The 26,193-nt window shown below is 44.9% G+C and overlaps 1 protein-coding gene across 1 annotated transcript in view; it reads left to right on the top strand.

The window, feature by feature from the left end:
• Positions 1–24,681, top strand: part of si:dkey-16j16.4 (uncharacterized) — a 380,812-nt gene extending 356,131 nt beyond the window's left edge. The window contains exon 5 of the mRNA XM_052024174.1: positions 24,672–24,681. The gene's annotated coding sequence lies outside the window, so the exon portion shown is untranslated. The remainder of the gene's footprint in view (positions 1–24,671) is intronic.
• Positions 24,682–26,193: the final 1,512 nt, after the last annotated feature.

The raw sequence follows: 26,193 nt of genomic DNA on the forward strand, positions 1-26,193 counted from the left end.
TTTCCCAGAATAAACCCACTCTCAAATTCGGTAATGAGAATGAGGCATGGAACAAGGGCATTGAGGCTATTTTAGAAATCAAGTCCAAAGTAATATAGATAGGTGAGAGGCCCAGTTCTGAGAACACTTATCCTTTCTAACCATTGCATTAGGGCAGCACAGTGGTGCAGCTAGTAAAGCCACTGCCTCACAGCCCCAGAGATCCTGGTTCAATCCTGACCTCAGGTGCTGTCTGTGTGGAGTTTGCATGTTCTCTGTCCAGTTGGTCCAGTTTCCTCCCATGTCCCAGAGACATGCGTGTTGGTAGGTTAATTGGCCACTGTACATTGCCTTTAATGTGTGGGGAATAAAATGATAAGAGAAGATAAGATTTTTTTATTAGTCACATGTACATCGAAACACACAGTGAAATGCACCTTTTGTGTAGAGTGTTCTGGGGGCAGCCCGCAAGTGTCGCCACGCTTCCGGAACCAACATAGCATGCCCACAACTTCCTAACCAGTACATCTTTGGAATGTGGGAAGAAACCGGAGCACCTGGAGGAAACCCACGCAGTCACGGGGAGAATGTACAAACTCCTTACAGACAGCAGCGAGAATTGAACCTGGGTCGCTGGCACTGTAATAGTGTTACGCTAACCAGTTAGTATAAACAAGTGCTTGATGATCGTTGTGGACTCAGTGTGCTGAAGGGTCTGCTTCAAGGTGGTATGATGATAAGGCTCTCTATAACTGTGGCTTTGCGCCCGTCATTGAGAATGGTGTCACTCAGTGCCATCTGGTGTACTGTGCTTAGTAACGTGGGGACACCTATTCTAGAGGAAATTTCATGCAGCAGTCCACAGGAGCCCATCTGGTCCTTTGGCTTATCCTGCACTGCAGACAGTGTGTGATGTGTCACATTGTCCCTGGGAAGGCGAGGGAACACAGCTATCTGTGGGACACAGCACCAAGCTGCATTAGAAGGGGGAATTCTGCCAATTTTACTCAAGATACCTCACTATCCTTGAGATTCAGCCTGAACTGGAGGTAACTGTAAGAAATAATGACTGAGGATTTTATTTAACCTGTTCCTCTGTTTTCCTTAATCACAGTTTTAAAATTCTCCAACCATGTCCCTACCCAACTCTACCTCTGCAAGGCCTGACTCGCTGAGTTAGAACATAGAACATAGAACAGTACAGCACAGAACAGGCCCTTTGGCCCACAATGTTGTGCCGACATAGCCAATCCCTCCTACCTACAGAATGCCCATATCCCTCTATTTTCCTCTCATTCACGTGCCCATCCAAGCCCCTCTTAAAAGCCCCCAATGAATTTGCCTCCACCACCCTATCAGGCAACACATTCCAGGCATCCACTATTCTCTCAGTAAAAAATGTACCCCTCACGTCTGTTCTGAATCTACACCCTCTCATCTTAAATGCATGCCCTCTGGTATTGGATCGCTCAATAATGGGAAAAAGATATTGCGTGTCCACCCTATCTATGCCCCTCATAATTTTATACACTTCCAACAGATCATCCCTCAGCCTCCACTGCTCCAGAGAAAAGAGCCCAAGTTTGTCCAGCCTCTCCTGATAGTACATGCCCTCTAATCCAGGCAGCATCCTAGTAAACCTCCTCTGCACCCTCCCTAAAGCCTCGACATCATTCCTATAGTGAGGTGACCAGAATTGCACGCAATACTCTAAATGTGGCCTAACCAGAGTTCTATAGAGTCCTTCCAGTGTTCAGTTTTTTTGTTCTGTCTCTGCTCTGCTCACAGGCACAACCCTCCCCACTACTGAGGATATCTTCAAGATATAGTGCCTCAAGAAGGTGGTATCCATCTCTAAGGACCCTCACCATCCGGAACATGCCCCCTTCTCGTTACTACCATCGGGGAAGAGGTACAGGAGCCTGAAGACCCACACTCAACGATTCAGGAACAGCTTCTGCCCCTCCACCATCAGATTTCTGAACGGTCCATGAACCCATGAACACTACCTCGCTATTTCTTTTTTCAGAATCAGAATCTGGTTTATTATCACTGACATATGTGTAAAATGTGTTGTTTTGCGGCAGCAGTACAGTGCAAGACATAAAAATTACTATAAATTATCAAAAATAAATAAATAGTGCAAAAGAGGAATAACGAGGTAGTGTTCATGGACCAATTTATAGTAACTTTCTGTCTTTGTACTATACTGTTGCTGCAAAACTACAAATTTTACATCAGTAATAATAAACCGGATTCTGATTCTGAATCTCGTCCAGCCCTGAATCCTACAGTGGTCTCTCCATCCTTACAATCATGGCTTCCAATGCATCTCCCATCCACTGCTTGATCGTGCCCGCATTTGCCCAGCCTTTATGCTCTGAATTCACTTTAGGGTGTGGGAACTGTGGTGCAGCGAGTAGATCCACTGCCTCACAGCTCCAATGACCTGGGTTCAGTCCTGACCTCCAGTGCTGACTGCAAGGAGTTTGCATGTTCTTCCATGACCACATGGATTTCCTCCAGGTGCTCCAGTTTCCTCTCAAATCCCAAAGGTGTGTGGGTTACGTAGAACATAGAACATTACAGCACAGTACAGGCCCTTCGGCCCACGATGTTGTGCTGACCTTTTAACCTACTCTAAGATCAATGTAACCCATCCCTCCCACATAACCCTCCATTTTTCTATCATCCATGTGCCTATCTAAGAGTCCCTTAAATATCCCTAATGTATCTGCCTGGTTGATAGGTTATTTGGTCAACATAGATTGCCTTTGTGTGTAGGTGTATGGTAGAAGTAGATGGGACGGACCGTGGGGAGAAGGTTACAAGGAAAAATAATTAATGGGGGAATGGGGCTGTTCTGTTTGCTGACATAGAGCTGAACTGGCTTTGTTTGATGTTGTATGGAAATATGGCAAACCTCTGCCCATTACATCACGGGCACATCCCTACCCACCATCAGTACTATCTGCAGGAGGTACTGCTCAAGAAGCTAACATCCATCATCAAAGATCCCCACCACCTAGGCCATGCCACCTTCTCGCAGCTACCATCGGGCAGGAGTTACAGAAGCCTGAAGTCCCACACCACCAGGTACAAGGTCAGTTACTTCCCTTCAACCATTCGGTTCTTGAACCAACCAGTACAACCCTAATCACTGCAGTTTAGCAACACTATGATCACTTTGACTAAAATGGACTTTGTGTTTTGTTGTTCTAATTGTATTCTTTCTTGCAAAAAATCGTTTAGTTTCAGTTTAATTTATATTTTACTTGTGAATAATGCTCTGTGCCTGTGATGCTGCTGCAAGTAAGTTTTTCATTGCACCTGTGCACACATGTACTTGTGCACATGACAATAAACTTGACTTTGACTTTGAAACTCCTTATTTAAGGTACTTCTTAAAACCTTCTGCTTTGACCAAGCTTTGAGTCGTCTGTCTTAATAGCCTTTTACGTATCGAGTTTTGTTTGATTAAGCTGCTGCGCAGTGGCTTGGAATGATTTACTATATAAATCTGAGTTGTTTTTGTTCCCTCCATTGATTTTCTCCTGCTTCTTGAAGGCACTGAGCTACGCTGTGTTGCAGCTGCACAATAGCATTCCACTGTGTGCGTGTTTAACATGCCAACCTGGAAGGTAAAACCTCCAATGACAGCCTTAATAATAAGCTTATAGGGTATAAAAGAAAGCGTTAAAACAGGCTTTATAAATCTAAATCTGACTCCCTACCAGATCGTCTCAGGACATCACAAAGCAGTTTATGGTCAAAAGTACTAGAGTATATTCACTGGAAATGTAGCAGGCAGTAACTTTGGCTATAGTGGGAAATGGATTGACCACCAATGTTAACTACTTCCCTCCCATTATGCAGGAAAGAATCAACATTTAACCAACATCTGCATATCATTTTGTTTTTCTTTCTGGGGAAAAAAGAAAGCTCACATTAGCTTGCAGGAAGCCTCTATTGGACAATTTTCCAAGCCTTACGCAAAGTCCAATAGGTACAATCTTACCACACCTTACATTCATCCAACCTCACAACAACTTGCATTCATCCAATTTTATCACACCATAATTGGTCCAGCAACTTATATTTGTCCAATCTTGTCACACCTTACATTTGTCCAACCCCAGAACATCTTACATTCATCCAACCTCATAACAAGTCACACTTGTCCAATCTTATCACACCATAGATTGGTCCAATCTTATCACACCATAGATTGGTCCAATCTTGTCAGATCCTACATTTGCCTGAATTTATCACACCACACACTGGTCAAATCTTGCCGCACTTTACTCTTACCCACTCTTGTCAAGACCCAATTTTGCTATTGCCCTGATTGACCTAATCTTGCCAAGAGCCAACTGCCTTGGTATGTAGCTGCAGTTGTCGGATCCTTCGAAATAAAAAAATGTCATATTTCTTTAAAATTAGAGAACTAATGTTGTAAATGTGGAAGGAGAAATTATGAAAGTTCTAAGTTTGCAATAAATCTATAAAAGTTAAGAGAAAACAGCTTATTAATGATTGCCTGACCAAAGTTGTAGGAACTTATCAGAAATAGATTGGATACACTTGCTTAGCAACAGAGGTTCTATCCAGTGGACCATACCTGACTTGGCCTCTGTCTCCTTGTTGATAGAATACATTTACAATTTAATATAATTTTGTCACTCCATTGAAATCTCCAATTCTAGGGCTCCAAATTGATCAGGGAACCGTTTCAATGCTATCAGCTACCTACTGCTCTGAATGCAGGGATTTAAGTGCAGAATTAGAATGTGTTGTTCGGCTGGCAAACCATGATTAACATAATCTGTTAACACAATAAGAGGCTGCACCATGCAGTCCAGCACTGCATTGGGTTAGCAGATCTTAACCAGAGTGGGAAGGCTGCTGTACGATTAGCAGAGAAGATGGTCATTCACCATTCCCCAGTGGACCAGCTCAAGTCCTGTGCGAAAGACCGTGCAAATGCAATCATTGTATTGATAATGACGGGGTTCCTGATTCAGCACTGGATGATGTTCAGGTGTCATGGATGGCATGGTTGCCACTGTAAATTGCCCCTTGTGTGTAGGGGAGTGGGAGAATCTGGGTGAAGTTGATGGGAATGAGGGGAGAATAACGCAAGGTTAGTGTAAGTTGGTGGTTGATGTTCAGCATGGACCCAATGGACTGAAGGGCCTCTTTTCGTGCTGCCTCTCTCTATGATTCTAACTGCATTGCCCGCAGAGAGTAGTGGACACAGCCCGATCCATCAGGGGTACAGCCCTCCCCACCATTGACAGCATCTACAGGAGGAGCTGCCTCAAGAAGGCGGCACCTACCATCAAGGATCCCCACCATCTGGGTCATGCCCTCTTCTCACTGCTACCATCAGGCAGGAGGTACAGAAACCTGAAGTCCCTCACCACCAGGTTCAGGAACAGCTACTTTCCTAGAACCATCAGGTTCTTGAACCGACCTGCACAACCCTAACCCTACCTCAGCAACGGAACACCATGGACCACCTCTTGCACTGCCACAGACTTGTCCCTGTGTCTTTGTTTTTGCACTAAGCCTTGTTTTCACACAGTATCTCTCTCTCTCTTTCTCTCTCTCTCTCTCCCCCCCTCTCTCTCCACTGTCCTGTATAATTTATGTATAACTTATACTCTGTGTGTTGCCTGAATCTATATGCCTGTGATGCTGCTGCAAGCAAGTTTTTCTTTGTACCTGTACCTCACTGTACTTCTGCACATGACAATAAACTCGACTTGACTCGACTTGACCCTGCAACTTCTTAACCTGAACATAAGAAGTAGGGCTGGAGTAGGTCACTTGGCCCACAGTTCTCTGATCTCATGGCTGATCTTCCGCAGAAGCACTTTTTGTGTATTGCTCCAGATCCAGCATCTGCAGAATCTCTTGTGTCTCCGTCTTTTACTCAGAGACTTTTACCCAGGGTAGAAATGTCAAATACTAGAGGGCATAGCTTTGAGGTGAGAGGGGGAAAGTTTCAGGGAGATGTGTGGAGCAAGTTTTTTTACACAGAGGGTGGTGGGTGTCTGGGACGGGCTGCCAGGGATGGTGGTTCAAGCAGAGATGGTGGTAGCAATTTAGACAAATGCACAAACATGCAGGAATGGAGGGATGTGGATCCTATGGAGGCAGATGGGATTAGTTTCATTGGGCTTCATGGTCGGCACAGGCATCGCAGGCCGAATGGCCTGCTCCTGTTCTGTACTGTTCTATGCTCTAAATTGACAAGATGTAATGGGTGATGTGGATGGTGTTCTGAGGTAATGTCCTCATGGACAAACTAATTGGACTGAACGTGCGTTGGGAGCACCTCTTCTATCCCCATGGTCTCATAGCATTATCCTAGCTTGCGAGAGCCAATTCCAGTTGTCAGGGCTTTTCCAATGCCCCATAATTCAGATCAGTTCGAAAGCTACAAGGTGTAGATTTGACATTTGCAGATGAATTATATATGCACCTGTTAATGAAGATGGTGCAAGGTGAAGATTTCCTTCTCCATCTGATTAAGCACAGAAAAAAATTCAAAATCATTAGAGCCTCTGCTAGCTGTTGGAATATATTTGCAATTTAATGTCATTCCTGCCAACTTATACTGAAACCTGCCACTCCTGGTCTCCAAGCTCACCGGGGAGCCACTTGTCTCATGTCAGCTCCCCGCCCCGTCACTGAGGTTCTCCGCAGGATACAAAGAAAGATCAGCATCCGTCTGGTCCGGGACATCAATCAGGGGGCATTGAGGCCTGAAGAAAGCTCAAGTCTTGCCGGGTGGTCTGTGGGAAATCAAGTGTGTACGCATTAACTACTGGATATATTAGCGTTGGAGGCAGTCCAATTCACTTGGTTAATTTCTGTGATGAGGGGGTTGTCCTATCACAAGCAACTAAAAGCAGTTAGAGCTGAATTAAAGTCATAGAGACAGAATTACACAGCATGGAAACAGGATCTTCAGTCCAACTTATTCATGCAGACCAAGGTGCCTATGTGAGCTAGTTCCAATTGTCTGCATTTGGCCCATATCCTTCTAAACATACATAGAAAATAGAACAGTACAGCAGACGATGTCTGTGTCGAGCCAAATTAAATTAATCTCTTCTGTCTGCACATGATCCATATGTCTCCATTCCCTGCATGTCGATGTGTCTATCTAAATGACTCTTGAACACCCCTATCGTATCTGCTTCCACCAACACCCCTGGCAGCACATTCCGGGCACCCACCACTCTCTGTGTAAGACTTGCCCCGCGCATCTCCTTTAAACTTTCCTCCTCTCAGCTCAAAGCTATGCCCTCTAGTATTTGACATTTCTACCGTGGGAAAATGATTCTGACTGTCTACCCTATCTATGCCTCTCAAAATTTTATAAACTCTATCAAGTGTCCCCTCAGCTTCTGACGCTCCAGAGAAAATAATCCAAGTTTGTCCAACTTCTCCTTATAGCACATGCCCTCTAATCAGGCAGCATCCTGGTGAACCTCTTCTGAATCCTCTCCAAAACCTCCACGTCCTTCCTGTAATGGGGCGACCAGAACTGCATGCAATACTCCAAGTGCAACCTCACCCAAGTTTTATACAACTGCCACATGACTTCCTGACTCTCAAACTCAATGAAGGCAAGCAGGCCATATGCCTTCTATATGGCTCTAGCTACTTGCGTGGCCACTTTCAGGGAGGTATGTACTTAGACCCCAAGATCCCTTTGACATCAATGCTGTTAAGGGTCCTGCCATTTACTGCGTACTTCCCCCTTACATTTGACCTCCCAAAGTGCAACACTTCACACATGCCCGGATTAAACACCATCTCCCATTTCTCCGCCCATAACTGTAACTGATCTATATTCTGCTGTATCCTTTGTTGACCTTCTCCGCTGTCCACAGCTCCACCAATTGCTGTGTTGTTCGCAAACCTACTAAGCAACCCACCTACATTTTCTTCCAAGTCATTTACATGTATCACAAACAACAGAGGTCCCAGCACTGATCCCTGTGGAACGCCACTGGTCACAGACCTCCAGCCAGAGTAATAGCCTTCCACCATTACTTCCTGTCTTCTATGGGCAAGCCAATTCTGAATCCAAACTACCAATGCACTGTGGATTTCATGCATCTTAATCTTCCTGATCAACCTACCATGAGGGACCTTGTCAAATACCTTGCTAATCTTCATGTAGACAACATCCACTGCCATACTCTCATTCATCACCTTCATCACCTCCTCAAAAAACTCAGTCAAGTTTGTAAGACATGACCTGCCCCTCACGAAGCCAAACTGACTGTCTCTAGTTATTGGTATTGGTTTATTATTGTCACTTCTACCGAGGTACAGTGAAAAACTTGTCTTGCATATCGATCATACAGGTCAATTCATTACACAGTGCATTGAGGTAGTACAGGGTAAAAACAACAACAGAATACAGAGTAAAATGTATTAACCCGTGTTTTTCCAAATGTGAGTAAATCCTGTTCCTAATGGTCCTCTCCAATAGCTTCCCCATCATTGACGTGAGGCTCACCGGCCAATAATTTCCTGGATTATCCTTCTTAAACAAAGGAACAACATTGCCTGCTCTAAGAGTCCGCTACGTTTGGGCATCTAGAAACACAAGTAGACCAAGCTGGGTAAGGATGGCAGTTTTCCTTCCTTGAATGCAATGGGTTTCTGTGGCAATCCAACAGTTTCATGGTTACCGGTAATGAGGCGGGCTTTTTGATTTCATATTCATTGAACTACCTCAGTAAAGATCCAAATCCTGGCTGCCAATCAAGTAACATAACCATTATATTGTCATAGCCCAGGGCTGGTGGAGTTGTTGGAGATGCTAGCTATCCTGGGTGCTCTCTCAGAGGCATCAAAAAGATACCACAGCACAAATAGGACGTTCATCTTGATGCCCTGATCAAGTTTGTGGGAGTGTGCATTTCAAGCATTGTGAAGGACTTCATCCAATTTGCAAAGTGATTATGTTACTGAACTAATAATGCAGAAGTCCGGACTAATAACCAGGAGATTTAAATTCAAATTCCATCTTGGCAATCTAGCAAGTTAGATCTTATTAATTAAGTTTGGAACAAAAAAACTCGGTAATGGGTGAAGGGTCTTCAACCTGACATGCTAACTTGGTTTCTCTTTGCACAGATGCTGCCTGACCTGCTGAGTGTTTGCAGTGTTGTCTGTTTTTATTTCAGATTTCCAATGTCCTCGGTCAGTGAGGATCGTTAACAACATCTCCTCCTCGCTGGCCATCCACACGGTTGCACCTCAAGGCTGCGTGCTTAGCCCCCTTCTCTACTCCCTGTACACACATGGCTGTGTGGCTAAGCCCAGCTCCAATTCCATATACAAATTCACCAGTGCTACTTCCCTTCAACCATTCGGTCTTGAACCAACCGGCTCAACCCTAATCACTACAGTTTAACAACACTACGACCACTTTGATCACTTTGCACTAAAATGGAGTTTGTTTTTGTTAGTTCTAATTGTGTTCTTTCTCGTAAAAGTTGTGTGTCATTTATGTTTAATTTATATCTTTCTTGTGAATCCTGCTTATCTGATGCCATGTGCCTGTGATGCTGCTGCAAGTGAGTTTTTCATGGCACCAGTCCACACATGTACATGACAATAAGCTCGATTTTGACTTTGATCTGCAGTTTTTAAAAATTTTTGTTGTTCCTCAAACCCACCTGGTTCATTAACATCCTTTAGGGAAGGAAATGTGCTGTCCTTCCCTGGCTAATATGTGCCTTCAGATGTGGGTTTAATTCGAGGAGAGCGGGGGTATGGACAATTAATATTGGCAATACCTTGTGACTAAATTAAGAGAAAAGGATTGGGATCCCGTGCGCAGTCCTGGTTGCCACAGTACAGGAAGGATGTGATTGCACTGCAGAGGATGCAGAGGGGACTCACCAGGATGTTTCCTGGGATGGAACATTTCAGTTATGAGGAGACCCTGAATAGGCTGGGTTTGCTTCCCTTGGAGCAGAGGATGCTGAGGGGGGGGACCCGATGGAGGTTTGCTAAATTATGAGGGGCTCGGTATGGTGGATTGTGAGAAACATTTCCCCGTAAAAGGAGCCATCTAAACCAGAAGGCAGAGGTTTTAATGTCGGAAGTGGGTTCAAGGGGATCTGAGAAAGAATCTTTTCACCCAGAGGGTGGTTGGAATTCGGAACACACTGCCTGAGAAAGTCACCGTGGCAGAAACTCTCAACGCATTTAAAAAGTATCTGGACAAACACTTGAATTTTTCAAGGCAAAGAAGGCTATGGACCAAGTGCTGGTAAATAGGATTAATGTGGATGGTTGGTGTGGAGGTGGTGGGTTAAAGGAACTGCTTTTGTGCTGTTTGACTCCGTGACTAAAGGACAATAATTAATCCTCCTTTTATTCTAAAACAAAACGATTTCCAGGATAAGCAAAATAACCTCATGATTGCACAAAAAAGCTTGTCCTTTCTTCTTAGTAGCTGAGTATCATCTATGAGAAACACTTATGTGGAGAACAAAGTAACTGGGGAGACATTAAGCGTGAGCGATTCAAGTATAAATCTGCTGTCTGGTTGCAATAATCATAGGCAAATCACCTATGCAGCATAGTCTAGACAGATGCATTTAATAAACTTACGTCTCAGTGGATTCAAGAGTAGTTGTCAGGAACAGTTAACTTTTATTTGAGAGAAATAGCTCTGAAGTAAATATCTGTGACTGTTCAGGAAAATAGGTTGTTTTCAAAGGATTTAGGAATAGTTATATCTGTGACAGGTACTCCTGACGTCGACAAAATAAATAGTTTGAGGAGAGAGGTTTTCAATGGTTCTTAAGATCTGGAACCTGTTAAACATTCTAGATGTTCAATTATGCTGTTGCCTGTACTTTACCAACAGGTATTGCATGCTTTAAGCGTGTTGCTATAAACTAGAGGAAGAATGGTTGATTGACAGTAGGAACATTAAAGGATATGTACAGGAACAGGCCGTTCAGCCCAACTAGTCCTTGGCGTTGTCTTATACACAGTGGGGCTACAGGAGCAGGTCTGAAGCTACTTCCTGTCTCACCTCCTAACTTCCCAAAGTCTGTCTCCCATCTACAAGGCTCAATTCAGGAGTGTGAGGGAACACTCTCCACTGGCCTGGATGAGTGCAGCTTCAACAACACTCATTAAGCTCGACACCATACAGGGCACAGCAACCTGCTCGACAGGCACCCCATTCACAACCGTTCACTCACTCCGCCACCGATGTACAGTGGCAGCAGTCTGTTCCATCTACAGGATGCACTGCAGCAACTCACCAAGACTCAGTAGACAGCATCTTCCAAACCCATCACCTCTACCAGCAAGGACAAGGGCAGCAAACGCATGGAGAACATCTCCACCGGGAAGTTGCCCTCCGAGCCACACACCGTCCTGACTTGGAAATATATTGCCGTTCCTTCACTGTCGCTGGATCAAAATCCTGGAACTCTCTCCCTAACAGCATTGTGGGTGCACCCCACACCTCAGGGACTGTGGCAGTTCAAGAGGGAAGCTCCCCACCACCTTCTTAAGGGCAACTAGGGATGGACAATTAAATGCTGGCCCAGCCTGCGAAGTCCACACCCCTTGAATGAATTTTAAAAAATACAGACTTCTTCTATCCCTTCTCAGCTAACACCAAGAGTAGAGCTCTCCATTCCCAATGCTTTCATATGTTTCCATGTTTCCATATGATATAGAAGGATTGAGCTATTTGACCCATTGAGTCAAGCCAGCTCACAGAACAATCCTGTTCCCTCCACCAACTTTCACTGTTGCCTTTTCTCCCCACAGGTCCGTCAACTCCTCCCAGATCCCACTACTTATCTACATGAGGGGCAATTAATAATAGCCCAGGAGCACCCGGCGGAAACCCATGTGGTCACAGGGAGAATGTGCAAACTCCACTCAGGCAGCACCCGAGGTCAGGATTGAACCCAGGTCTCCGAGGCAGTAGTTCCGTCAGCTGTGTCACTGTGTCCAACTCTCCTCATCTGTGTCAGTGTGTTTTAACTCCTCCTGTACTATGATGTTCTACATTTTCACTGCACTGTCAGTCAAGGTTTCTCTTCAGTTCCTTGTTTGACTTCTCAGTTTTCATTTTATTTTTATATTCACTTTTGGGTTCGGGGCATGTAACGAATATATTTTAAAATTCATTCTTTATTCTTTCCTGATTCAGCAGCAAGAGGTATTCGCAAACAAAGGAGGCACAGCACACGTGTTAAAGGTTATAGAAACTACTTTATTAGAGTTATATGAAGAATAAAATACAGAAAGGAGGAAGAATACTTAAAATACAGAAGGAAACAAAATAATACTTATCAACCAATCAATGAACTGATCTACTTAATGCCGGAGGGAACCTTCAACAGCCTTTCACGCAGCCTTCTGTCTGTGTCTCAGCACCGGTTGTGACCTAGCCTAAGGGAAGGCCCTGGTTTGCACAAAGAAGTTGCCCTCTATTATACCTCTCAAAAATTTAACATGACTTTTACCCCAGTACTTTTCCATTCCTTAGTGGTACCAGCCTGTGCCTTCTTATCACTTGCGACCCTCGGCCTAAACACCTAAGTTAGAAACAGAGACAACAGGTTTGTAAAGAAGAAAGCATTCTTCACCGGTATCTAATCTCAAGGATGTGCATCTGTACTCCCGTAAATTCTCAAAATAATCCCACAGTCCGAGCTGACGCCATTTTGTGTTATGCACTACTGCACATACTAAGGAGGAATCAGAAATGATTTTTGGCTAATTTAACTCTTTCCTTACAGGGCATCAGTGGGAAGGCCACCAGTTATTTCCCATCCCTCATCAGTCTTGAGAAAGTGGTGGTGAGCCACCTCTTTGAACCGCTGCAGTCCTTCTGGTGAAGGTGCTCCCACAGTGCTGTTGGGGATGGAGTTCCTGGATTTAAACCTAGCAATGATGAAGGACTTATAGATTCGGATTAGTTTATTGTCATATACACCAGGGTGCAGTGAAGTTCCTTGCTTGCATGAAGCTAACAGAGTACAAAGCTCACAGAGAAGCTCACAGGTGGCACGGTAGCATAAGATAAGATATCTTTATTAGTCACATGTACATTAAAACACATAGTTAAATGCATCTTTTGTGTAGTGTTCTGGGGGCAGCATAGCGGTTAGCATAACGTTATTACAGCGCCAATGACCCGGGTTCATTTCCAGCCACTGTCTGTAAGGAGTGTGTATGTTGTCCCCATGTCTGCGTGGGTTTCCTCCTGGTGCTCCGGTTTCCTCCCACATTCCAAAGACGTACGGGTTAGGAAGTTGTGGGTGTGCTACGTTGGCACCAGAAGCGTGGCGACACTTGCGGGCTGCCCCCAGAACACTCAACGCAAAAGAAGTACAGCAATGAGCGCAAGGCAACAGAATGGTGCAAAGATTGTAGTGCAGTCTAAAGTAGTGTAAAAAAAATAAAAGTGACAATAGCAGAATAACCAAGAGCGGTAGAATTAAGTCTGAGAATATGGCAGCACCACTGGGAAGGGGATGTGACAGAGGCAATTGGTTCAGAAGTCTGACAGCAGTGGGGAAGGAGCTGTTCTTGAGTCTGGTCGTCCAGGCTTTCAAGCTCCTGCTGGGAGAAGATACAGGGAGAAGGTAGAAGAGGGAAAAGGGAAGGGCCAGGGTGGCAGGGCATCTTTGACAACACTGTTACCCTTCCTGAAGCAATGCACCGTGAAGATGGACTGGATGGAAGGAAGTGATGAGACTACGATGGACTGGACAGTGTCTACCGCTTTCTGCAGGTTCTGTTGGTACAGAGTAGAGCAATTACCATACCAGGCTAAAATGCAACCCATCAGGATATCGGAGATATAGTTCCAAGTTGAGATGGTCTGTGCCTTGGAGGAAAACTAACAGGTGGTGTTCACGTTGCCCTTGTCCTTCTTGGTGCCGAGAGGTTGTCGGTTCTTGAGATGCAGTCGGAGTAATCCTGGCGAGAAACAGCTGGCAGGTAGTATACACTGAGGCCACTATGGTCAAGGAACTGAATACTTCGGGTGGTTGATTGAGTACCAGCCTAGTGAACTGCTTTATCCTGGATTTTGGCAAGCTTCTTGAGAGTAATTGGCACTGAACTTATCCAGGCAAGTGAAGGGTATTCACTCACATTTCTGATTTGCGCCCTGAATATGGTGCAAGGACTTTTGGTCATGAAGAAGTGAGTCACAGGGTAGCCAGACATGGACTTGCTCTTGTGGTCACAGTATTTACGTGGCTGATTTGGTTGAGGCTCTGGTCAGTGTTGACCTTCTGAGTATTTGATGGTGGGGGAGCTCAGTAATGGTGATGCCTTTGAATGTCAAGTACAAGTGGCTAGATCCTCTCTTGTTGGAGACGGTCACTGTTTGGCTCTTTGTGGTGGGAATGTTACTTACCCTCTAGTTACACTCTTTCTCACAACACTCTTTATCTCTCCATATATATAGGACTTTATTCCTTGGAGCGTAGGAGACTGAGAGGCGATCTTAGTGTAAAATTATGAGGGGCATAGATAGCATGAATGCACTCAGTCTTTTTCCCAGGATGAGGGTACAGGTTTAAGGTGAGAGGAGAAAGATTTGACAGGAACTTGAGTGGCAACTTTTTTACACAGAGGGTGGTGTGTATGTGGAATGAGCTGCCAGAGGAAGTGGTTGAGGCAGGTACAATAATAACTTCTGGAAAACAGTTCGACAGGTACTTGGATAATATAAGGTATCTTTATTAGTCACATGTACATCGAAACACACAGTGAAATGCATCTTTTGCTTAGAGTGTTCTGGGGGCAGCCCACAAGTGCCGTCATGCTTCCGGCGCCAACATAGCATGCCCACAACTTCCTAACCAGTATGTCTTTAGAATGTGGGAGGGAACCGAAGGAAACCCACGCAGACACGGGGAGAACGTACAAACTCCTTACAGACAGCGGCCGGAATTGAACCCAAGTCGCTGGCACCATATTAGCGTTATGCTAACCACTACAGATAGGAAAGGTTTAGAAGGTTGTGGGCCAAACTCTGGCAAATGGGACTAGCTTGGATGGGGCATCTTGGTCGGCATGGACCAGTTGGGCTGAAGGGCCTGTTTCCATGTTGTATGACTCTATGACTCTATTTCATAAACTTTCATCATTTTTATAATTTTGAGAAGTTACTAATCAAGGGAAAAGATGCAGAGAATGTTCAACCTTTCCTGATTGGTACAAACTCACATTTCTATCATCCTTGTCAATCTTTTATTACACCCACTTCACTGCCTCTTTTATCTTTTTAATTAAGAACTATGCAGAGTACTCCGTGTCGTCTGATACAAGGTTCAGTATAATTTTAGTATAACTTCACTATATTTCATTTCCAGAAATAAACTCTAGTACATGGTTTGCTTTTTTTAATCCTTCCTAACATGTGTAGTTAATTTTAGCGATTTGTATAATTGTACTCAGTCTCTCGTCTTTCCATTCACACTTTCATTTTCCACATAAGATGTCATCTTCTTAGTTTTCTTAGCTGACCATAATACCTCTCACTTATCTGTGCTGAGGTTAATTTGCCAATTATATGTACATCCTCTGTTTCCTCAGGATTGTTTTAATTTGCTACAGCCCTTCTCAGTTAATGACTGCACTTCAACTTGGTGTCAGTTGAAAATTTAGAAATTGTTTTTAATTTCTAAATATCACTAAATAAATTGTGGTTCCAGCACTGATCTTTATGGGTCCCAACTTTCCACCTTCTGCCACTTCTTCCACTTCACATACCTATGCTCTGTCACCAGCTCGTTATCCTTCTTGATAAATTTACCTCATCGTTTTGTCCACTATGTGACATTTCACTAAAGGCCATTTTGGTAATCTAGATATATCACATCTACTACGTAACCTTTATTTTAGAGTCAAAGTTATAGAGTCATACAGCATGGAGACAGGCCCTTCAGCCCAACTGGTCCATGCCAACCACAGTGCCCACAAAGCGAGTCCCATTTGCCTGCTTTTGGTCCATAATCCCTCTACACCTTTCCTATCCATGTACCTGTCAATATATGGAATGAGCTGCCAGAGGAAGTGGTTGAGGCAGGTACATTAACAGCCTTTAAAAGGCACTTGGACAGGTACATGGATAGGAAAGGTTCAGAGGGATATGGGCCTAACACTTAGCAGGCAAATGGGACTAGCTTGGTTGGGGCATTTTGGTCGGCAGGGACCAGTTGGGCTGAAGGACCTGTTTCCGTGCTGTATGATTCTATGACTCCATATAGACCACCCACTGTGTGAAAAAGTTGCCCCTCAGGTACCTATTAAATCTCTCCCCTCTCACCTTAAACCTATGTTCTCTAGTTCTTGATTCCCCAACCCTGAGAGAAAGACCATTATCTTTGTTTGTTACCTCTTTATTTGTTAACTCTCTAAAGAATTCTGTGAGGTTAGTTAAGCTGTACTTTGTTTTTCTGATATATCTGTTGACTATTCATTATTATATTTTTGGCTCCCAGATATTTTTTCTGTTTCGTCCTCTAGCAGGGGTTCCATTATTTTTCCTCCTAACAATATTGAACTGACTGGTTTATGGTTCCCTGGACTTAATTTATGGCTGGTGCAATTAAGAAATCCAGTTACATTATGTTCACATATCATCTCTTGCATCTGTAATAAATTCAGGGCCCCTGTAAGCAGAATCCCTCACTCTCACCAGCTGCAGGTTATGCATAACACCCACCATCTTGTAACACCATACTACAATCCAAAAGTGAAACAAATCCCTTACTCTTGATGTTATATTATTTTTAAAGATCTTCTTCAGAAAATGAGTTTAGTTAGCAAGACTAGCATTTAATGTTCACCTCTAACCACCCTTGAGAAGGTGGTAGTTAACCATGTTTTTGAAATGTTGCAGAACTTCTGGAGATCCAGTTCTTAGACCCATTGATGATGAAGGAATTGTGATATACTCCCAATTCAGGATAATGTTATCCAAAATTGGTTTATTATTGTCACACGTACAGTGAAAAACTTTGGTTTACTATTGTCACACATATAGTGAAAAACTTTGTTTTGCATGCCATCCATATAGATGATTTCACAACATTAGTGTATTGAGGTAGTACAAGGGAAAAACAGTAACAGAATGCAGAATATAGTGTTGCAGTTACAGAGAAAGTGCAGTGCAGGCAGACAATGAGGTGCAAGGGCCATGACGAGGTAGATTGTGAGGTCAAGAGTCCATCTTATCGTACAAGACATCCCTTCAATAGTGGGATAGAAGCTGTCCTTGAGCCTGGTGGTACATACTTCTGGGCTTTTGTATCTTCTGCCTGATGGGAGGGGGGAGAAGAGAGAATGTCCCGGGTGGGTGGGGTCTTTGATTATGTTGTCTGCTTTTCTGAAGCAGCGAAAAGTGTAGACAGAGTCCATGGAGGGGAGGCTGGTTTCCGTGACGTGCTGAGCTGCGTCCGCAGCTCCCTGCAGTTTCTTGCGGTCCCGGGCCGAGCAGTTGCCGTGTGCGACTTGGTGGGACAGGTGTGAGAGGTGAACACTTCTCCTACACTGTCCTGATGCAGGGTTTCATCCTAAAACGTCAACAAATTTCTTCCCTCCCCTAGATGCTGCTCCTCCTGAGTCCTGGAACTTAACTGAAATCGCTGAGTTCCTCCAGCAGATTGTGTGTTGCTCCGGTTTCCAGCATCTGCAGTCTCTTGTGTCTCTACGTCTCCTACACTGCTTTTGTAATAACTTCCTTCAGTTTCATTTTGCTTTGATAGCTTCTAGCTGAAAAAAATACGGTGTATTGAAAATGAAAATCAAAATAAAAAAAACTGCAGAGGCATGGAATCTGAAACAAAAGCAGAATAGCTGGAGGCGTTCGGCAGGACCAGCAGAATCTGTGGAAACAGAAACAGTTAATATTTCAAGTCAACGATCCTTCATCAGAACTGGGAAAGAGAGAAAACGACAAGTGGAAGAAGAGAGGGGAGACGGGGAATGGATGGATAGGACAAAGGCAATATCTCTGGTGGGATGATGCCGTGGAAAGAATCTGTGGAAAGAGTCGTCCAGTTGAAAGGAAGATGGAAAGAGAGAGAGAGTGTGAAAGAGACAGAGCAGGAACAAAGGAATGTAAAAGTGAAGAAGCGAAGGCAGTTTGGGAGCAAGAACATGAACAAAAGAATGTCGTCGCTGCAATATATCGAGCTGAAGGAAGGTTCTAGTAGGTATCTGCAGCCCTCTCAGATGGACATTGGGAGATAGGGAGCTTACAGATGACAGAATTTTGAATACCTCAGAAGCATATACATTGACCATCTCATTAACCAGCAGATTAGGAGAAGATGGAGGGCAGTGATGGTCCAGATTGGGACTTTACAGTATTTGAATCAAATCCTGTTCTTTTCTCTTCAGGTGTTTACATGAGGATAATTCCTCAGGGGTCGACCAGTGCAATTTGCCCACCGTCGAAACATGTCTACGGCGGATGCCATCTCCCTGGCCCTACACTCATCTCTGGAGCATCTGGACAGTAAAGACACCTACGTTAGATCATTGTTTATTGACTAGAGGTCCACCTTCAACACTATAATTCCAAGTAAACTCATCACCAAACTCCGAGACCTGTGACTCAACATCTCCCTCTGCAACTGGATCCTTGACCTCTTGACCAACAGACTGCAATCAGTGAGGACAGGCAGCAACACCTCCAGCACGATTATTCTCAACACTGGTGCCCCACAAGGCTGAGTCCTCAGCCCCCTACTCTACTCCCTATACACTCATGACTGCGTGGCCAGATTCTGCTCTAAAGCTATCTACAGGTTTGCAGATGATACCACCATAGTGGACCGTACCTCAAATAACGATGAATTGGAGTACAGGAATGAGATAGAGAGCTTAGTGACATGATGTCATGACAACAACCTTTCCCTCAATGTCAGCAAAACAAAAGAGCTGGTCATTGACTTCAGGAAGGGGGTTGGTGTACATGCATCTGTCTACATCAGTGGTTCTGAGGTCGAGAGGGTTGAGAGCTTCAAGTTCCTAGGAGTGAGCATCACCAATAGCCTGTCCTGATCCAACCACGTAGACGTCATGGCCAAGAAAGCTCACCAGCACCTCTACCTCCTCAGGAGGTTAAAGAAATTTGGTATGTCCCCCTTGACACTCACCAACTTTTATCGATGCACCATAGAAAGCATCCTATCTGGATGCACCACAGCTTGGTATGGCATTTGCTCCACCTGGGACCTCAAGAAACAGTGGAGAGTTGTGGACACAGCTCAGCACATCACCGAAACCAGCCTCCCCTCCATGGACTCTGTCTATACCTCTCGCTGCCTTGATAAAGCAGCCAGCTTAATCGAAGACCCCTCCCACTCAGGACATTCTCTCTTCTCCCCTCTCCCATTGGGCAGAAGATACGAAAGCCTGAAAGCATGTACCACCAGGCTCAAGGACAGCTTCCATCCCACTTTTAAAAGAATTGATCTGGACAAATGGTATGCAAGACAAGTTTTTCACTGTTCCTCGGTACATGTGATGATAATAAACCAATTCTAATCTTTTGGACGGCACAGGCTCAGAAACCTCACAGCACCTCACACCGTGATAGCCCTACTTAGGGGATGTGTTGGATCTTCTCTCAGTTATTCACACATCAATTGAGTGGATCATCCTGCAAGGTTCATAGAACATAGAACATAGATTGTAGAACAGTACAGCACAGGAATAGGCTTTTGGCCCACCATATCTGCTTTGACCATGATGCCAATCTAAACTAATCCCATCTCTCTGACAATAAGGTGCAAGGCCATGACGAGGTAGATTGTGAGGTCAGGAGTCCATCTTATCTTACTAGGGAACCATTCAATAGTCTTATAACAGCAGGATAGAAGCTGTCCTTGAGCCTGGTGCTTTCAAGCTTTTGTACCTTCTGCCCAATGGGAGGGGGGAGAAGAGAGAATGTCCGGGGTGGGAGTGGTCTTTGATTATGTTGGTCGCTTTCCTGAGGCAGGGGTAAGTGTAGACGGATGGGGAATGTATGACTGCGTTTATTTATTGTGGACCACACTGGGCAAATCCTTGGGTTACTGGACAACAAACAAGCAGCTATCCTGGAAATGACCGTCCTGTCTTCATCTTCCTCTTCCTCCTCCTCCTCGTCCTTCTCCAGCTGCCCTGAAGACAAGTGTGGCTGAATAAAATTTTACTCATCCCAGCAGTGTCTGTTAGTAACTAGCCAAAGGGGGACCAGAAATGGCCCAAGGAATAAATGAACATTTATTCAGATGGGACGGCAGCAAGACGAAATACCCGCAGGAGTTGCCTGTACTAGTTGAGTAAAATTAAAGTTCAAAGTAATTTTTAAAAAGTTATTAAAAACTCCCAGTGATGTAGATTGCACCTGGTACAGAAGATCTGCAGCAAGCTCCCGAGAAGTTCAACATTCCCTCCAAGAGCTGGGGAAAACCCCTCCTCCAACTGCTCTGGCCAGCCCAGGATGGAGTGGTTGCCAGGGACAACCATGAAAGGGCCTCAGATGAGGTCCACTCTTCAAGCCGGGGTGGATACCGACCTTCATGGGTGGCACAGCAGTGCAGCTGGTAGGGCCACTGCCTCGCAGCGCCAGAGACCCGGTTTCGATCCTGACTTCCGATGCTCTCTGTGTGGAGTTTGCACGTTCTCCCCATGACCGTGTGGATTCCCACCCCCCCAACCCCAGTAATCTTGTATGCCAAAGATGTTTGGGTTGGTAAGTTAATTGGCCACTGTCGATTGCCCCTGATATGTAGGTGAGAGGTAGAATCTGGGGTTAGTTGATGGGAATGTGGGAAGAATGGAAATAAAGTGGGATTAATGTAGGATTAATGGAAATGGGTGGTTGATGGACAACATGGATTCAATGGGCAGAAGGGCCTTTTTCCATGCTGTATCTCCCTTTGTCTCTCCTCAGCAACTGCCCAGTCAAGCTGTTGCAGAACAGTATGTAATTCAGTGGACCACCTCTCATTCTTCTAAACTGAAAGGGATTCAAATAAAAAAACAATCAAAAAATGTAGGATTAGTTTAGGATTACTTCGCATATGGGCGCTTGATGGCTTGTCTGGATTCAATTGGCCAAAGGGCTTTTTTCCATGCTGTATGGCTCTATGAATTGCAATCACATGGCATATTGACCTGTGCTTGGTTGAGTGGTGCTGCAACAACAACCTCTCGCTCAACGTCAGTAAAACTGATTGTTGGCTTCAGGAAGGGGAAGGAGGGCGAACATGTGCCAGTCTACATTGGCGGATCGACAGTGGATGGGGTCAGAAGCTTTAAATTCCTGGGCGTTAACCTATTGGATGACCTGTTCTTGTGCCAGCGTATAGATGCAATCACAAGGAAGGTGCGCCAGGCGCCTTTACTTTCCTCGAAAGTTAAGGAGGTTTGGCTTGTCACCGAACACTCTAACAAACCTACGGATGTACTGTTGAAAGCACCCTGAATGGTTGCATCATGGTCTGGTATTGCAATTCAAATATGCAGGAACATAAGAAGCTGTAGGGAGTAATGGACTCTGCCCAATGTATCATGGAGATATCTCTCCCCACCATCCGAATTATCTACATGAGACGCTGCCTCAAGAAGGCAACATCTATCATCAAAGATCCCCACCATCCGGGCCATGCCATCTTCTCGCAGCTACCATCAGGCAGGAGGTACAGAAGGCTGAAGTCCCACACCACCAGGCTCAAGAACGGCTACTTTCCTTCAACCATTTGGTTCTTGAACCAAATGGCACAACCCTAATCACTACCTCAGTAGAGCAACACGATGACAGCTTTGATCACTTTGCACTACAATGGACTTTGTTTTTTTTTGTTCTAACTGTTCTTTCTTGCATAATTTATATAATTTATGTTGTTAATTTATGTTTTTCTTGTGAACGCTGCTTATCTGACGTGATGCTGCTGCAAGGAAGTTTTTCACTGCACCTGTGCATACATGTACTTGTGTGTATGACAATAAGCTCGACTTTGTGCCTCCCATTAGATTTGCTGCTCATGCATTGGGTTCAATGCAGTTTTGGTCTAAAAATCTAGTGATTTAACATGCCCCTGCCCCCCAACCCCTCTATCCACCCCCAGTCATCCCAATCTTGAGTTTCCCTTCCGCCCACTTAACGTTGTTTCAAATTGTATGGCAAAATAGATCGAACATGAATCTCAATGTTTGTCCTCTGCCCGCTCTCCTTTCCTGCCGCAGTCAGCAAATTGTGTAGGTTCTTGCACAGGAATTCCTTTCCATCTGAGTACTGATTGGCTGCTTCACTGTGTGAGGGAGAATGTCCATCTGGACTTATCCACTCTCTGCCACGCAACGGGAATTTGCATTATCATTGCACCCTTAATGTAGCGAATCATCCTAAAGTGTTGAAGCAAAATCCGATGCATTCACTTCTAGAGGTATTATTATATTTTCTTACAACAGACAAGAAGGCCGTTCAGCCCATTGAACCTATGCCAGCTCACAGAGCAATCCCATTCCACCATTAATATTTTCGTAACCCATTCTTCCTAAGTTCGCTTCAACTCTCCACAGATTCTACCACTCATTGACTCACCAGGGACAATTTACAGTGGATAATTTACTTATCCATCTGCACATCGTTGGGATGTGGGAGGAAGCCAGATCAACTGGGAGGAACCACCGCAGTTAGAGTGGGAACATGCAAAGACCATATGGTTAAACCCAGGCAGCGGCTGCAATAACTGTGCCCTGTGCTGCAAGGTGGTTGCATTACCCAACTAATGCTTTCATACAGATGTAACTGTTAGCTGCAATGCATCTGCCCATGCCTTCTGGATTGGATTGGTTGATTATTGTCACTTGTACTGAGGTACAGTGAAAAACTTGCATACCGTTCATACAGATCAATTCATTACACAGTGCATTGAGGTAGTACAGGGTAAAAACAATAACAGAATACAGAGTAAGGTGTCACAGCTACAGGGAAGTGCATTGCAGGTAGACAATAAGGTGCAAGGTCATAACGAGGTAGATTGTGAGGCCAAGAGTCCACCTCATCGTATAGAGGAACTATTCAATAGTCTTATCAAAGTGGGATAGAAGCTGTCCTTGAGCCTGATGGTATATGCCATCAGTCTCCTGTATCTTTTGCCTGATGGGAGAAGAGAGAGAATGACCCGGGTGGGTGGGGTCTTTGATTATGCTGGCTGCTTTACTGAGGCAGCGAGAAGTGTAGACAGAGTCCATGGAGGGGAGGCTGGTTTCCATGATGTGCTGGGCTGTGTCCACAATTCTCTGCAGTTTCTTGCGGTCCAGGGCAGAGCAGTTGCCATACCAAGCCGTGATACATCCAGATAAGATGCTTTCTATGGTAAAAACACAGAAGGTGCTGGAAATCATGCCGTGGGCATCTGATTTCCCCCTCTCCCTCCTCCAGTGCTAAGTCCTGGGGAATTTCTACAATGTTCCATTATGATACACTTACTATCTGGTTCCCTAACTCAACGACAGGCATGGTTGTTTGATGGAGCATTGCCCTAATTATTTGACCTTCAGTAAAATGGTAAGTTTAACTATTTATTTTGTTTTCTGTACACTTATAATGAATTCACCTATTGATTGTTTTCAAATAAATTCATTAATTCTATTTTTGCTTAATTATGTTTTAATAATTGAAATCAATTGCATCTGTCTCTAAAAGTTTTCAATTAGGAGTTTGAGGAGATTTGGTATGTCACCAAAGACTCTTATAAATTTCTGCAGATGTACAGTGGAGAGCATTCTGACTGGTTGCATCACCGCCTGGTACGGAGGCTCCAATGCATAGGATTGCAAGAGGCTGCAGAGGGTTGTAGACTCAGCCAGCTCCATCACAGGCACAACCCTCCCCACCATCGAGGACATCTTCAAGAGGCGGTGCCTCAGGAAGGCAGCATCCATCACTAAGGACCCTCACCATCTGGGACATGCCCTCTTCTCGTTACTACCATTGAGGAGTAAGTACAGGAGCCTGAAGACCCACACTCAACAATTCAGGAACAGCTTCTTCCCGTCCGCTATCAGATTTCTGAACGGTCCATGAGCCCATGAACACTACCTTGTTATTTCTCTTTTGCACTATTTATTTATTTTTGTAACTTACAGTAATTTTTATGTCTTTACACTGTACTGCTGCCGCAAAACAAATTTCTCTCAGCGATAATAAACCTGATTCTGATTCTGGATCTGATTCTGTTCAGAGGAATCTGTAAACAGTGCGACAGACCTGAGATATGGTGAGCTGTCATAGTGCCATCAGGGAGGAAGCCTCTGGACGCCATGCCCGTCTGCCGCGCTCCACCCAACCTGCATGTGGGAACAAGACCCGCCAGGACATCGGCAACGGCGCAATGGCAGAAGGTCAGCACGAAGGCAGAGGGTCGGAGCACACCCCGGCCAGCCAGCGCGGCCGAGCACAGGGGCTGACCGAGGAGAGAGAGGTGAAAGAAAAGGTCAAGGGGATCGGTGGAAGGGTTAAGGGAAGGAAAGCATCCACAAAGAAAATAAAAGCAGGATTCTCTCTGGAACAGACTTGATGTCAAGGATAGGCAAAGGTGTGAACGTGCGAGGCACCACATGCTGCTCAGCACCCCTTGTGTTTGCAGAACGCCCACACGGTCGAGTACAGACGCTGGCAAGCTTCAATTGGAAGCAGCTGGGTTGCTCCACCATAATTATATGTGGAGGTGGCAAGTGCAGAGTGAAAGGGATAGAATCCACACTCTTCTCAGTGTGGATCAATGGATATTTAACATGAGTGGAACTGCGATTTATTCTCTGCCACCCCCAGGAATAATTGTTGCTTCCAAGACTGGCTTGGTTAAAGTCTCAAGACTACAGTCAGTGGTTGCTTCGTATCAAATCATGAGGGGAATAGATAAGGTGGATGGTCACAATCTTGTTCTCCAGGGTAGGGGAGTCTAAAACCAGAGGGCACATGGGGTTTAAGGTGAGAGGGGCAAGAGTTTAAGGGGGCCCGAGGGACAAGTTTTTCACACAGAGGGTGGTGGGTATGTGAAATCAGAGAAAATGACAGAGCCAGGTACAATTAAGATAAGACTTCATTATTAGTCACATGTACATCGGAACACACAGCGAAATGCATCTTTTTGCATAGAGTGTTCTGGGGGCAGCCCGCAAGTGTCCAGCGCCAACATAGCATGCCCACAACTTCCTAACTCCTACATCTTTGGAATGTGGGAGGAAACCAGAGTACCAAGGGGAAACCCACGCAGACATGGGGAGAACGTACAAACTCCTTACAGACAGTGGCCGGAATTACAATATTTAAAAGACACTTAGACAGGTATTGGTATTGGTATTGGTTTATCATCGGCACTTGTACCGAGGTACAGTGAAAAATTTGTCTTGCATACCGTTCATACAGATCAATTCATTGCACAGTGCATTGAGGTAGTACAGGATAAAAACAATAACAGAATAGAGAGTAAAGTGTCACAGCTACAGAGGAAGTGCAGTGCAGGTAGATAATAAGGTGCATGGTCATAACAAGGTAGATTGTGAGGTCAAGAGTCCATCTCATTGTATAAGGGAACCATTCAATAGTCTTATCACAATGGGATAGAAGCTGTCCTTGAGCCTGCTGGTATGTGCTCTCAGGGTCCTGTATCTTTTACCCGATGGGAAAGGGGAGAAGAGAGAATGCCCTTGGTGGGTGTGGTCTTTGATTATGCTGGCTGTTTCACCAAAGAAGTGAGAGGTATAGATAGAGTCCATGGAGGGGAGGCTGGTTTCCGTGATGTGCTGGGCTGTGTCCACAACTCTCTGCAGTTTCTTGCGGTCCCGGGCAGAGCAGTTGCTGTACCAAGCTGTGATGCATCCAGATAGGATGCTTTTTATGGTGCATCGATAAAAGTTGGTGAGTGTCAAAGGGAACATGCCAAATTTCTTTAGCTTCTTGAGGAAGCAGAGGTGCTGATGAACTTTCTTGGCCGTGGCATCTACGTGGTTGGACCAGGACAGGCTATTGGTGATGTTCACTCCTAGGAACTTGAGGCTCTCAACCCTCTCGACCTCAGCACCATTGATGTAGACAGGTGCATGTGGGCCAAATGCAGGCAAATGGGACTAGCTCAGTTAGGAAACTTGGTCGGCACGGACGTGTTG

This window comes from Pristis pectinata, chromosome 10 (genome assembly GCF_009764475.1).
Source record: "Pristis pectinata isolate sPriPec2 chromosome 10, sPriPec2.1.pri, whole genome shotgun sequence".
Classification (NCBI taxonomy): domain Eukaryota; kingdom Metazoa; phylum Chordata; class Chondrichthyes; order Rhinopristiformes; family Pristidae; genus Pristis; species Pristis pectinata.